This window comes from Rutidosis leptorrhynchoides, chromosome 6, assembly GCF_046630445.1.
Source record: "Rutidosis leptorrhynchoides isolate AG116_Rl617_1_P2 chromosome 6, CSIRO_AGI_Rlap_v1, whole genome shotgun sequence".
Classification (NCBI taxonomy): domain Eukaryota; kingdom Viridiplantae; phylum Streptophyta; class Magnoliopsida; order Asterales; family Asteraceae; genus Rutidosis; species Rutidosis leptorrhynchoides.
Window position 1 is genome coordinate 71,583,230 of NC_092338.1, and position 17,101 is coordinate 71,600,330.

Consider the following 17,101-nt stretch of genomic DNA (forward strand, 5'->3'; position numbering starts at 1 on the left):
ATTAAAAACTAAAACAAATTATTATTAAATATAACCCTAATTAGGGTTTAATAATAATAATTATTAATAATCTAAACCCTAAACTGATCGGCTGAGGTTTCAGGCGGGTCAAATCAAGCCATGCGATCGCATGGTTTTCATGTTATAAATCCATGCGGTCGTATGGAGTAGAGTTTCGGGCCAGAAATTGGCCTGCTACAGTACCGGGCCCGAATTCAGTTTATTATATTTTTTTTTCTGTTTTTTTATATTTTTAAAAATTAAAACGTATTTTTACAAAAGCGTATTTTTACAAAAATAAACTAAAAATCTTTTTTTTATATAGCGTTTCGCTTCGGCGCTCTCCCCGGCAGCGGCGCCAAAAATACTTGATATGCGTAGAGGTGTATACAAAATAGTTATATTTTTACAAGGAAATACTATTAAATACGATACAATTTTACACAAGTTATTTATTTATTTATAGAGATGTGATATACCTAAACCATGCTACAACACTATAGGCAGTGTACCTAATCGTAGAGTAGTGTTCGTTCCACAGGGATCTTTAGCCAAGCTTAACGCTATATTAGTTTTAACTTATAATTGTAAAAATACAAATATATATATAAGTAATATTATTATTATAAAAGGGGGGTTTTACCGTTTAATGACCGGTTTGTCGATTTTAAAACTTTAGTCGCAGTTAAAACCTAATGTAAAATATTAAAAATAAATATAACTTAATTTTAAAGCGTTAAGTAAATGAAGATAATGAAATTGCGATAAATAAAAGTGCGATAAAATAAAATTACGATAATTAAAAAGTACGATAATTAAGATGACAATAAATTAAAGTGAGATAATTAAAAGTACAATTAAATATAAAATAAAGGAATTATGCTTATTTAAACTTCCGTAATCATGATGTTTGACGTGTTGATTTTAGTTTTATTCCCATTGGTTAATTGTCCTTTGTCCTGGATAATTTAATATGTCCGTCTGGTTTTTGTCCATAACAGTCCATCAGTCATAAATATAAAGTGCAAGTGTCCTCATCAAATTATTCTTATATCCAAAGTCAAATATTCCAACTAATTGGGGACCTAAACTGTAACAAGGTCTTAATACTTTGTTTAATAATTACACCAGGATATCGACTGCGTGTAACCCAAGGTTTTATTACTTTGTTAACAATTACGCCAAGTGTCCTTGTACATAATTCACCCCTGTTTTAATGAGTCCATTGACTATTAATCCATTTCCTTGTCCAGTTAAATGAACGATTATTAGTACTTATAAATATCCCGCCCATCGTGTCCGATCGAGTGTATGTGATTATTTGTAGGTACGTCCAATTGTAAATCTTTATATTAAATTAACAAACTATCATTTAATTAAACAAATATAAAGCCCATTAATAGCCCATAGTCTAATTTCCACAAGTGTCGTTCTTTTGTCCAAACCACAATTATGGTACAAAGCCCAATTACCCCGTCTTAAATATTTAGCCCAACATCATGATTACTTCGGCTTAAATAAGCATAATAATAACTTAGCTACGAGACATTAATTTAAAAAGGTTGAACATAACTTACAATGATTAAAAATAGCGTAGCGTTACACGGACAGAATTTCGACTTACACCCTTACAACATTCGTTAACATACCCTTATTATTAAAATTAAAATTATAATATATATATATATATATATATATATATATATATATATATATATATATATATATATATATATATATATATATATATATATATATATATATATATATATATATATATATATATATATATATATATATATATATATATAAGAAGAGAAAAAGATGTGTTTTTGATCAACCAAAACTGCGAATTTATAGGACCTGACCCTCAAAATGAGGCCATGCGATCGCATGGATTTTACTCTTCCAGGCCATACGATTGCATGGCCAGCTGGCAGGGCTCACATGTCTTTGTTTGCATCTTGCCGACGGTTTATAAATATATATATATAAATAATTTTAAGAATTATTTAAATATTATGTTATATTTATGTGCATAGTTGACTCGTAATTTTTAGTCCGTTGCGTCGAGCGTTGAGAGTTGACTCTGGTCCCGGTTCCGGATTTTCGAACGTCCTTGCGTACAATTTAATATCTTGTACTTTGCGTTTTGCGTCTTGTACTCTTGTGATTTCGAGACGTTTCTCATCAATAATTTGAACCACTTTGATTGTACTTTGTACTTTTTAGCTTTTTGGTCGTTTGCGTCTTCAATTCGTCGAATCTGTCTTTTGTCTTCACCTTTTATTATTTAAACGAATATCACTTGTAAATAGAACAATTGCAACTAAAAGCTTGTCTTTCTTGAAGGATAATGCTATGAAATATATGTTCGTTTTTAGCATTATCAAGTTTAACCATGATTTTTGGATATAGTTTCATGTTCATAAGAAAAATCATTTTTCCAGAAGAACAACTTTTAAATCAAAGTTTATCATAGTTTTTAATTAACTAACCCAAAATAGCCCGCGGTGTTACTACGACGGCGTATATCCAGTGTTACGGTGTTTTTCGTGTTTTCAGGTTTTAAATCATTAAGTTAGCATATCATGTAGATATAGAACATGTGTCTAGTTGATTTTAAAAGTCAAGTTAGAAGGATTAACTTTTTTTTGCGAACAAGTTTAGAATTAACTAAACTATGTTCTAGTGATTACAAGTTTAAACCTTCGAATAAGATAGTTTTATATATATAATTCGAATAATGTTATGAACATCATTACTACCTCAGGTTTTGTGGATAAACCTACTGGAAATGAGAAAAATAGATCTAGCTTCAAAGGATCCTTGGATGGCTTGAAAGTTCTTGAAGTAGAATCATGACATGAAAACAAGTTCAAGTAAGATTTCCACTCGAAATAAGATTGTTAAAGTTATAGAAATTGAATCAAAGTTTGAATATGAGTATTACCTTGTATCATAAAGATATCTTACTATAAATAATAAAGATTTCTTGAGGTTGGATGATCACTCAAAGTGGATTTGCAAGATTGGAAGTAAGCTAGCAAACTTGGAAGTGTTGTTGGTGTGTTCTTGAGTAGTTGTTTTATAACTTGGTTTATGTATGGATTTATGAACCAGATTGAGCTAGATTTTAATGAAGATGATGAAGAACACTTAGAAAAATGGAAGAACACTTGAGAGAGTTTAGTTTGATGCATAAAAATTGAAAAATGAAAGTGTTTATGGTGATGATTGAAAAAGTGATGTAGGTACTCCATATAAGGTCACATTAGTTTGTAATTTTGTGTAATCATTCATGCTAGTTGCCAAATTATGGTTCCCACATGGTTAGGTGACTCACATGGGCTGCTAAGAGCTGATCATTAGAGTGTATATACCAATAGTACATATATTTAGAAGCTGGGTATTGTACGAGAATGAATACAGGTGCATACGAGTAGAATTGTAGATGAAAATGAACGAGGATGTAATTGTAAGCATTTTTGTTAAGTAGAAGTATTTTGATAAGTGTCTTGAAGTCTTTCAAAAGTGTATGAATACATATTAAAACACTACATGTATATACATTTTAACTGAGTCATTAAGTCATCGTTAGTCGTTACATGTAAGTGTTGTTTTGAAACCTTTAAGTTAACGATCTTGTTAAATATTGTTAACCCATTGTTTATTATATCTAATGAGATGTTAAATTATTACATTATCATGATATTATGATGTATTAATATATCTTAATATGATATATATACATTTAAATTTCGTTACAACATTAATCGTTACATATATGTCTCGTTTCGAAATCCTTAAGTTAGTAGTCTTGTTTTTACATATGTAGTTCATTGTTAATACACTTAATGATATGTTTACTTATCATTTATCATGTTTAAATATAGTGTATCAATATCTTAATATGATTCATATGTATTTAATAAGACGTTGTTATAACGATAATCGTTATATATATCGTTTTCGAGTTTCTTAATTCAATAGTCTCATTTTTATGTATATAACTCATTGTTAAAATACCTAATGAGATACTTACTTATCATAATATCATGTTAACTATATATATATATATATATATATATATATATATATATATATATATATATATATATATATATATATATATATATATCCATATCCATATTTATGTCATCATATAATTTTTACAAGTTTTAACATTCGTGAATCACCGGTCAACTTGGGTGGTCAATTGTCTATATAAAACCTATTCCAATTAATCAAGTCTTAACAAGTTTGATTGCTTAACATGTTGGAAACACTTAATCATGTAAATATAAATTTCATTTAATATATATAAACATGGAAAAGTTCGGGTCACTACAGTACCTACCCGTTAAATAAATTTCGTCCCGAAATTTTAAGCAGTTGGAGGTGTTGACGTATCTTCTGGAAATAAGTGCGGGTATTTCTTCTTCATCTGATATTCTCATTCTCAGGTGAAACTCAGGTCCTCTACGAGCATTCCATCGAACCTTAACAATTGGTATCCTGTTTTGCTTAAGTCTTTTAACCTCACGATCCATTATTTCGATGGGTTCTTCGATGAATTGAAGTTTTTCGTTGATTTGGATTTCATCTAACGGAATAGTGAGATCTTCTTTAGCAAAACATTTCTTCAAATTCGAGACGTGGAAAGTGTTATGTACAGCCGCGAGTTGTTGAGGTAACTCAAGTCGGTAAGCTACTGGTCCGACACGATCAATAATCTTGAATGGTCCAATATACCTTGGATTTAATTTCCCTCGTTTACCAAATCAAACAACTCCTTTCCAAGGTGCAACTTTAAGCATGACCATCTCTCCAATTTCGAATTCTATATCTTTTCTTTTAATATCAGCGTAGCTCTTTTGTCGACTTTTGGCGGTTTTCAACCGTTGTTGAATTTGGATGATCTTCTGAGTAGTTTCTTGTATTATCTTTGGACCCGTAATCTGTCTATCCCCCACTTCACTCCAACAAATCGGAGACCTGCACTTTCTACCATAAAGTGCTTCAAACGGCGCCATCTCAATGCTTGAATGGTAGCTGTTGTTGTAGGAAAATTCTGCTAATGGTAGGTGTCGATCCCAACTGTTTCTAAAATCAATAACACATGCTCGTAGCATGTCTTCAAGCATTTGTATCGTCCTTTCGCTCTGTCCATCAGTTTGTGGATGATAGGCAGTACTCCTATCTAGACGAGTTCCTAATGCTTGCTGTATTGTCTGCCAGAATCTTGAAATAAATCTGCCATCCCTATCAGAGATAATAGAGATTGGTATTCCATGTCTGGAGATGACTTCCTTCAAATACAATCGTGCTTACTTCTCCATCTTGTCATCTTTTCTTTTTGGCAGGAAGTGTGCTTATTTAGTGAGACGATTAACTATTACCTAAATAGTATCAAAACCACTTGTAGTCCTTGGCAATTTAGTGATGAAATCCTTGGTAATGTTTTCCCATTTCCATTCCGGGATTTCGGGTTGTTGAAGTAGACCTGATGGTTTCTGATGCTCAGCTTTGACCTAAGAACAAGTCAAACATTCTCCTACGTATTTAGCAACATCGGCTTTCATACCCGGCCACCAAAAATGTTTTCTTGAGATCCTTGTACATCTTCCCCGTTCCAGGATGTATTGAGTATCTGGTTTTATGAGCTTCTCTAAGTACCATTTCTCTCATATCTCCAAATTTTGGTACCCAAATCCTTTCAGCCCTATACCGGGTTCCGTCTTCCCGAATATTAAGATGCTTCTCCGATCCTTTGGGTATTTCATCCTTTAAATTTCCCTCTTTTAAAACTCCTTGTTGCGCCTCCTTTATTTGAGTAGTAAGGTTATTATGAATCATTATATTCATAGATTTTACTCGAATGGGTTCTCTGTCCTTCCTGCTCAAGGCATCGGCTACCACATTTGCCTTCCCCGGGTGGTAACGAATCTCAAAGTCGTAATCATTCAATAATTCAATCCACCTACGCTGCCTCATATTCAGTTGTTTCTGATTAAATATGTGTTGAAGACTTTTGTGGTCGGTATATATAATACTTTTGACCCCATATAAGTAGTGCCTCCAAGTCTTTAATGCAAAAACAACCGCGCCTAATTCTAAATCATGCGTTGTATAATTCTGCTCGTGAATCTTCAATTGTCTAGATGCATAAGCAATTACCTTCGTTCGTTGCATTAATACACAACCGAGACCTTGCTTTGAGGCTTCACAATATATCACAAAATCATCATTCCCTTCAGGTAATGACAATATAGGTATCGTAGTTAACTTTTTCTTCAACAATTGAAACGCTTTCTCTTGTTCATCTTTCCATTCAAATTTCTTCACTTTATGCGTTGATGCAGTCAAGGGTTTTGCTATTTTGGAAAAATCTTGGATGAATCTCCTGTAATAACCAGCCAGCCCTAAAAATTGACGTATGTGTTTCGGAGTTTTCGGGATTTCCCACTTTTCAACGTTTCAATCTTTGCTGGATCCACCTGAATACCTTCTTTGTTCACTATGTGACCGAGGAATTGAACTTCTTCCAACTAAAATGCACACTTTGAAAACTTAGCGTACAATTTTTCTTTTCTCAGCAACTCTAGCACTTTTCTCAAATGTTCTTCGTGCTCTTGATCATTCTTTGAGTAAATAAGTATGTCATCGATGAAAACAATGACAAACTTGTTAAGATATGGCCCACACACTCGTTTCATGAGGTCCATGAACACAACTGGTGCGTTAGTCAATCCAAACAGCATAACCATAAACTCGTAATGACCGTAACGCGTCCTAAAAGCAGTCTTCGGAATGTCATCCTCCTTCACCCGCATTTGGTGATATCCAGAACGTAAATCGATCTTCGAATAAACCGACGAGCCTTGTAGTTGATCAAATAAGTCGTCGATTCTTGGTAATGGGTAACGGTTCTTGATGGTAAGTTTATTCAACTCTCAGTAGTCGATACACACCCTGAATGTACTATCTTTCTTCTTGACAAACAGAACAGGAGCTCCCCATGGTGATGTACTTAGTCGAATGAAACCACGCTCTAAAAGTTCCTGTAACTGACTTTGTAATTCTTTCATTTCACTGGGTGCAAGTCTGTATGGAGCACGAGATATTGGTGCAGCTCCTGGTATAAGGTCTATTTGAAATTCAACGGATCGATGTGGGTGTAATCCCGGTAATTCTTTCGGAAATACATCGAGAAATTCTTTTACGACGGGAACATCACTTATGTTCTTTTCTTCAGGTTTAACTTTCTCGATGTGTGCTAGAATGACGTAACAACCTTTTCTTATTAGTTTTTGCGCCTTCAAACTACTAATAAGATTTAATTTAGCGTTGTTCTTTTCTCCGTACACCATTAAAGGTTTTCCTTTTTCACGCACAATGAAAATCGCATTTTTGTAACAAACGATCTCTGCTCTCACCTTTTTCAACCAGTCCATGCCAATTATTACATCAAAACTCCCTAACTCGACTGGTATTAAATCAATTTTAAACGTTTCATCCCCCAGTTTAATTTATCTTTCCCGACATATATTATCTGCTGAAATTAATTTACCGTTTGCTAATTCGAGTAAAAATTTACTATCCAAAGGCGTCAATGGGCAACTTAATTTAGCACAAAATCTCTATTCATATAGCTTCTATCCGCACCCGAATCAAATAAAGCATAAGCAGATTTATCGTCAATAAGAAACGTACCAGTAACAAGCTCCGGGTCTTCCTGTGCTTCTGCCGCATTAATATTGAAAACTCTTCCGCGGCCCCATCCATCAATATTCCCTTGTTTCGGGCAATTTCTAATAATGTGGCCTGGTTTTCCACATTTATAACAAACAGCGTTGGCATTACTTGCTCCGGCACTATTCGTTCCGGCATTACTTGTTCTGACACTATTTGTTCCTTTAGTTCTGTAAAACCTTGGTCCGTAAAACTCACACTTTGTCGCGCTATGACCATTTCTTTTACACCTATTGCAAAATATCGTGCAAAACCCCAGGTGATTTTCTTCACACCTATGACATGGCTGATTTTGGTTTTTATTGCCGTTGTTGTTATTGAGGTTGTTGTTGGGATTATTATTGTTGTTGAAACGGTTGTTGTAGTTGTTGTTGTTGTTGGGACGTTTGTTGTAGTTATTGTTAGGATTGCAGTTATTATTGCGATTGTTGTTACGGTTGTTGGGATAGTTGTTGCGATTGTGGTTGTAATTGGTATTGTTAATGTACTGGTGACTCTTGTCACCATTTTCCTCCCACTTCCTCTTGAGTTATTTCGTGTTGGCTTCTTCGGCCGCCTGCTCTTTAATTCTTCCCTCTATATGATTTATTAGTTTATGAGCCATTCGACTTGCCTTTTGTATGGAAGCGGGCTCGTGTGAACTCACATCTTCTTGAATCCTTACTGGTAACCCTTTTACAAACGCGTCGATCTTCTCTTCTTCATCTTCGAACGCTCCCGGACACAATAGGCACAACTCTGTGAATCGTCGTTCATATGTGGTAATGTCGAACCCTTGTGTTTGTAACTCTCTAAGTTCTACCTTGAGCTTATTGACTTCGTTTCAAGGACGGTACTGCTCGTTCATCAATTGCTTAAATGCCGACCACGGTAGTGCGTAACCAGCATTTTGTCTTACCTGTTCAAGATAGGTGTTCCACCACATTAACGCAGTACCTGTGAAAGTATGTGTAGTGTGAAGACCCGACCTAATCCATCCGGACGAAGTCCATATCGATTATAAACGATTCACAACAGTTGATTACATAGCGAGGTACTTAACCTCTATATGATACATTTTACAAACATTGCATTCGTTTTGAAAAGACAATCTTTCATTTCATCTAAAGTTGACGACATGTATACCATTTCATAACATATCTTACTATAATTGATTTAATAATAATCTTGATGAACTCAACGACTCGAATGCAACGTCTTTTGAAATATGTCATGAATGACTCCAATTAATATCTCTAATATGAGCAAAAACACAGCGGAAGATTTCTTTCGTACCTGAGAATAAACATGCTTTAAAGTGTCAACCAAAAGGTTGGTGAGTTCATTAGTTTAACATAAATAATCCTTTCATAATTTTAATAGACCACAAGATTTCATATTTCCATTTCTCAAAAACATACGTCCCGTGCATAGAGACAAAAATATCATTCATATGGATTGAACACCTGGTAACCGATAATCACAATATGCATATAAGAATATCCCCATCATTCCGGGATCCTCTTTCGGACATGATATAAATTTCAAAGTACTAAAGCATCCGGTACTTTGGATGGGGCTTGTTGGGCCCGATAGATCTATCTTTTGAGTTCGCGTCAATTAGGGTGTCTGTTCCCTAATTCTTAGATTACCAGACTTAATAAAAAGGGGCATATTTAGGTTAATAATCCAACCATAGAATGTAGTTTCGATCACTTGTGTCTATTTCGTAAAGCATTTATAAAAGCAGCGCATGTATTCTCAGTCCCAAAAATATATATTGCGAAAGCATTTAAAAAGGGAATAATGAAACTCACGCATATAAATATTGTAAAATAGTTAATAAAGCATTTGCATGTATTCTCAGCCCAAAAATATAAAGGGAGAAAAAGGGCAAATGAAACTCACACATATAAATATTGTAAAACATTTAATAAAGCATTTGCATGTATTCTCAGCCCAAAAACGTAAAGAATAAAAAGGGAGCAAATGAAACTCACGCATATAAATATTGTAAAACAGTTATTAAGACATTGCATGTATTCTCAGCCCAAAAATGTAATGAGTAAAAGGGAGCAAATGAAACTCACGCATATAAATATTGTAAAACAGTTATTAAAACATTGCATGTATTCTCAGCCCAAAAATGTAATGAGTAAAAGGGAGCAAATGAAACTCACCTAATGTATTTTGTAGTAAAAATACATATGACGACATTAAACAACTGAACAATGCAGGGTTGGCCTCGGATTCACGAACCTATATCATTTGTATATTTATTAATACACATAATTGTAAGTTAATAAATTTATATATATAATAATTTATTAGTTATATTATTTTTATATTAATAATATATTTATGTTTCACATATTCCTTTTATATATAATAATATTTTGTTATGTTATATATGTATTAAATATATCTTTATATATCTATATATATCATTTGTTTATTAAGATAGTTATTATAGTAATACCCGATTAATATTTGTAATGATAAATAAGATAATGATAATACTTAATATTAGTAATAATGATAATAATGAAAATAATTCTGTTAGTAATAAAAGTAATGATATTAATAATATATAAAAATATATTAATTCTATTGTTAGTGTTAGTCATGTTAATGATTTTAGAAATTACATAGTATTAATAATCATTATGTTGTACATAATAATACTTATAATAATAATAATAATAATAATAATAATAATAATAATAATAATAATAATAATAATAATAATAATAATGATTATGATACTTATAATGATAATTATAATACCGATAATAATTATAATACTAGTAATGATATTAATAATAATATTATAACTTATAAATTGATACAAGTATTAGTTTTTAATTAATAAATAATAAATTTTATGATTTTTATAGAAATTATAATAATATTCCTAATATTCATAATCATAATAATAATAATGATAATAATACTAATAATACTACTAATACTTAATAATAATATCAATCAATAATAACAATAATACCAATAACAATAATAATCTATAATAATAATAATAACAATAATAATAATAATAATAATAATAATAATAATAATAATAATACTCCTAATAATAATAATAATAATAATAATAATAATAATAATAATAATAATAATAATAATAATAATAATAATAATAATAATAATAATAATAATAATAATAATAATAATAATAATAATAATAATAATAATAAAAACTGCCTCTTCCAAGGAAATCGGTCAAAATTCTGTCACTCCAGGGACTCGAACCCCCGACCTCTCGCATACCCGAACACCTCCCTAACCATTTGATCTATTTTGTTTTTCTGTTATAACCTCTCTTTTCAAAAATATAACTAGTATATTCCTGTTTTCCCTTCTTCCCCAATACCAGTCGACCAGGATCCTCTTAACACCCATACATCGAAATTAAGGTTTGACATAGGATATGTATTTGAAGTGTAAATGATTTTCAATGGTAGCCTTGATCACATAAATGAAAAGAAGAACAGAAAAAAAAAATTAAGAAACCGAAGCAGAAAAAAAAACGATGAACACAAAATATTGATTTTGAAATCCAGATGTTTTTAGATGAAACTTAGAAAATGAAATAGGTTTTAAATCTTGCAAAGAAACTTTATGAATCGTCAAATTCAGCAGAAATACCCTTTACAGCCTTAATTTGATTTTCAAATTCACGGTTGACTTTTTATTCAAAACCTTTAACTCGTAAATTCGAATTCGATACTTGAAATTGAGAGTTGAAACTTTACAGTAAGTTCGTTTATATGTTTCCTAATAAAGCTGCATTCCTAGATTTTTTTGATTTCAATAAAAATCGAGGTTTTGAGAAATAAAAATACGAACATGGTATCTGCTTTTCTTCCTTGTTTTTCTGTTTTCAATTCGATATATAACAGCTGTTTTTGTATAATTGTGATGGATAAAGGAATTGGTAGGTTGATTGGTAACTAATTAGCTGTAATGGATTGACTATATAACAATGAGGTTATCATTTTCTTCTCTATCAGACATCCAGTACAGACTATAATATAAAGAACTAAAAGGTGAAAGTGATTGCTTAATAAACTAGTATGTTTTCTGATTTTTGAGTCGACTAAAATTACCAATTAGGTGGACAGATTAAACAGAAAGATAGAGATTGCAAACAGAAATACGTATATGTAGATAGTCAGTATTTGTGTTTATGTTTCTATATAATCAGTATTTATATATATTTATATATTATTTATATAAAAAAACAAATTAATAATAATTATATACACATACGTATTTAATATTAATTTTATTAATAATAATGAAACTAATAATAATAATAATAACAATGGAGATAATGGTGATAATAATATCAATAATATTAATAATATTTGTACATGTCCAATTTATCATATACTTATATATATATATATATATATATATATATATATATATATATATATATATATATATATATATATATATATATATATATATATATATATATATATATATATATATATATATATATCGTGTATATGTATATATATATATAGTTTTTATTTTTTTATTTTTTTATATATATATATACACATACGTATTTAATATTAATTTTATTAATAATAATGAAACTAATAATAATAATAATAACAATGGAGATAATGGTGATAATAATATCAATAATATTAATAATATTTGTACATGTCCAATTTATCATATACTTATATATATATATATATATATATATATATATATATATATATATATATATATATATATATATATATATATATATATATATATATATATATATATATATATATATATATATATATATATATATATATATATATATATATATATATATATATATATCTTTTATATTAATAACAATATTATCAATAATACAAATATTAATATTATCATTTATAATGAAAGTATTGTTAATACTTTTAATATAACAAGTATATTCAAACTTTTAGTTAAATTTAATTAATATTATATATTATTTATTTATTATTTACACATTTTATTACATTATATATAATATTACTTATGCATAGTATTCCTATATATATATATATATATATATATATATATGTATGTATGTATATGTATATATATATGTATATGTATATATATATGTATATATATATATGTATATGTATATATATATATATATGTATATGTATATATATATATATATATATATACATATACATATATATATATATATAAATACATATACATATACATATACATATATATACATATACATATATATATATACATATATATATATATACATATATATATATACATATATATATATACATATATATATACATATACATATATATATATATACATATATATATATATACACATATATATATATATATAACATCCTTTATCTATACATTCATTTTAATATTAACTTAATTATTCTGTTTATCATTTTACATTTTTTTTAATTTCAAATTAATTTAAGTGCATTTTATTAATTCAAAATATTATATATTCTTTTATATTTATTTTTATATAATATATATACATATTTATTTACAATCAGTTGTTCGTGAATCGTTGGGATTAGTCAAAGGTCAAATGTATACATGAACATAGTTCAAAGGTTTTGAGACTTCAACATTACAGACTTTGTTTATCATGTCGAAATCATGTAAAGATTAAGTTTAAATTTGGTCGGAAATTCCCGCGTCATCACAGTACCTACCCGTTAAAGAAATTTTGTCCCGAAATTTGAGTGAAGTCGTCATGGCTAACAATAAATATGTTTTCCTGACGAATATGAGCTGATAAATAGAGTTTTATCATTATTAAATAATACAGATAAAATAATTCGATTATTCGAAGAGCACGAGTGAAGCTATCTTAAAATAATGAAATGAGATAGACAAAATTTTATCATAACTTTTGACTAGTCATGGTTGAATTTAGAAAATAAGGTGCGTCTTAACTTTTGACAGAGTCTGGATTGAATTCCGGAATTCGAGGGATTTAAAGAAAATCTTCGAAATCTAAAAGATTTGATTCTTCGGTGAGTAAGAAAATTAAGATCTCTATAATTAAATACGGTGATCTGCCTCGATTTCTTCGTCTGATATTTCCCTTATAAATTTACCTTTTCCGTTCCATTAGTTTCCACCACTTCTATGCCTTCTTTCTCAGTTCATATATCCAAAAGATTATAAAAATGCTTAATCCGGTTCTGATCCTTGTCCTCATCCTTATTATCGCAACGATTATTATTCTTTTCCAACTTCCACCAGAGGAATCTGCTTACTTCTACTTTGCCCTTGGGGTTATAGTACTTATAATTCTCCCGTGTCTATATGTTGCGATAAACATTGATATACACGGTTTGTAATTTAGGTGTTGTTATCGGGCTTTATATCTTTCCTTATATTTCAATGTCCCTATATCTGTTTTCTATAATCATTGTCATCCACAGTTAATACTCCTTCCTCTTTGCTGCGATTTATACTCCAATTTCTATTTCTTTTGGAGCTTTGTCCCTTCGTTTCTTCTTTTTACGATTGGACACCTCTTGTAATGGTCCAAAATTCGTAAGTATGGAGTTTCTAATGAATATAATGTTCTAAACAAGAAAGAACGTAATAACATGATTTGATTTGTCAAATTACCAGAGTCACTGAGAATAGAACTATCAAGAATATATTTTCTTGATATGTTCAGAAGTTAATCAGAATGAAAGAGTTATGTAACATGTCACATGATGACGTTATAATCTGTGAATCATCATGTTCCATTTAGAAACTCAGCATGACTTACTGTAATATAATCACGTTGATCAAGTGTCATTATATTATACTAACTCATGCATCAGTTCCGAACATTACTTCAATAACATTCATATTTTTAAGCTTGAAAGTTTACAGAATATAGAAACTAACAGTTTCTATATGATGTAACACTGATATCAGGAAGATATTAATAATTTCAGATAAGAATAGTTATGAAAATATCTTCAGAAATATGGAGGATATTTATAATGAAAGCTACGATGATATCTTGGAATTTCTAATATCAATGGATGATGAAGAAGATTTATCCGTAAGGGTTTAGAGTAAGGAGCAAAATATTCGCTAAAGACTTCAGCAGGCATTGAATCTTTTGGATTCTTTGAAGTCAAACTTATTCTTTGTGATTTTTCCACTGCTTCCTTCATAGTTTCGCATAATCCGCTTTTCGGTACAAAATTTTCTATTGAATGTTTCCAATATAATGATAGCCAGGAAGTACGAAGAGGTATATAATTTCGGACGAGAATATTATCGAAGATATTGATGATGATATTTTGAAATTTCTAAGTTCGATGGTTGATGGAGAAAGATTTTCTGCAAGATTTTTAACATGACATCGGAGCAAGATATTCTTTGAAGGTTTCATCGGATTCAGAATTACCTGGATTCTTTGAGTATATGGTATGGTCCTTGTATTTATCCTCGGTCTCCTTCGTGGTTAGCTCAATCCGTTTTCCAGTTCCAACTTTTCTGAGCTTTTCCAACATACTATTCTTTATCATCAAACTTTCGATGATTATGGTCGTTTACGGTTGTCTATGGTTTCTGCTGCTTCATTCAGCTTTTTCAAAATTCAGAGTATTGATTTGTGACTGAGTGCTTTTCAGAGTTCCAGAAGGAGAGATCATAATTCTAAGAGATAAATGTCATACATATAACTGTTGATGTAGATATGCTGTGAGTTTTCAAAGTACTGATTACTGATTCCCGGTAATTGGTATGGCAGTTCTCGTTACAAGATGCGGATGAGTATATGATAGGGTTTTAATGAATAAATATAATGATTTGTCAGAGAGATTTAAGCCAAGAAGTGACGAGGTTGCTGGTATGTCTGCTGGTAATATGGTGGAATATAAAAGAATTCTCCGGTATCAAAAGGGTAATCGAATATATCAGGATTATAGTAAGGCTACTTCGAATGAAAAGTCAGAGTTGACTTGCTGGAGCTGTGACAAAATTTTCTACCTTGAAAAGGGATCGCAAAAATTATTTTTGCTAATAAATGCCAAAGGATCTGACGCGGCTACGTGTTAAACTTTTACTCAGTTGCCGAGAGTTTCTCAGGTGCATAACTATATGCATAAATCTTTCCTTCAGTAGACGAAGTGCGGTTGGTTCATCCTCTCGATTGAGGTGTTTTCAAGAATCATGAAAGGTTTGAACGCATAATGTAATCGTGAAGATACAAATTAGGTTTAAGACGAAATCAAGTGGCAAACTTGAAGAATTGTTTAATTTCATATGTTATAATCAATATTTTAATTCATTTTAATTGTCCAATGATGGTAGTCCTCAGTTGATAGTCCACAGTTAGCAATATATAATGTTAGAATTTATTAATATGTATCGTGACCCGTATACGTCTCAGACTCGATCACAACTCAAAGTGCATATATATATATATATATATATATATATATATATATATATATATATATATATATATATATATATATATATATATATATATATATATATATATATTTTGGAATCAACCTCAACCCTGTATAGCTAACTCCAACATTTGCATATAAAGTGCCTATGGTAGTTCCGAAATATATATATAGATGGGTCGATATGATATGTCAAAACATTGTATATGTGTCCCGATAATTAAAGTGCGTAAAATAAATAACAGAAATTAAATGACGATAAATAAAATTGCGATAAATTAAAATGTAATCAGTTAGCTAGGAACAATTAGCTAGAACAGTTAGCGTGGATTCTTAACAAAAATTTCTCATAGTTAATTTGTTTGTTTCTAACAATTTTTATTTTGTCAAATGTTTTCTTCATTATGCCACTTGTCAGATTCTGATAGGTCAAAATCCAAATATGAAATTGAATGAAAATGGTTATCCTGCGGTGAACGGATACGTATATCGGTGGTTGTAAGTAGGATATTAAATAACCGTTGAATTAGATTCGAAGAATGTACATTGTAACTTATTAATGTGGAATCTAAATATTCCTCAGGTATTACTTACCCGTTAAAATATTTTCACCATTAACAGTTTGTACAATAAAACTTTTAATTACCATCTTTATGAAAACATAGATACATATATATTTTCTTCAGACGTAATCATGGATTTAATGAGTCAATGTGATATTAAACTCATCAGATTTACGGCTAGAACTAGAGTACATAATCTCTAAACATTAGGGATTATATAATCGCCATGAAGGGCGAAGATAGTTTATGTAGAACGATTCGTAGAACGATTCGTAGAACAATGATTATGCTTGAGGTATAGACTGCGAGGTTGAGACGTGTGATGATATTGTTGTAGTTGGTACTGGTT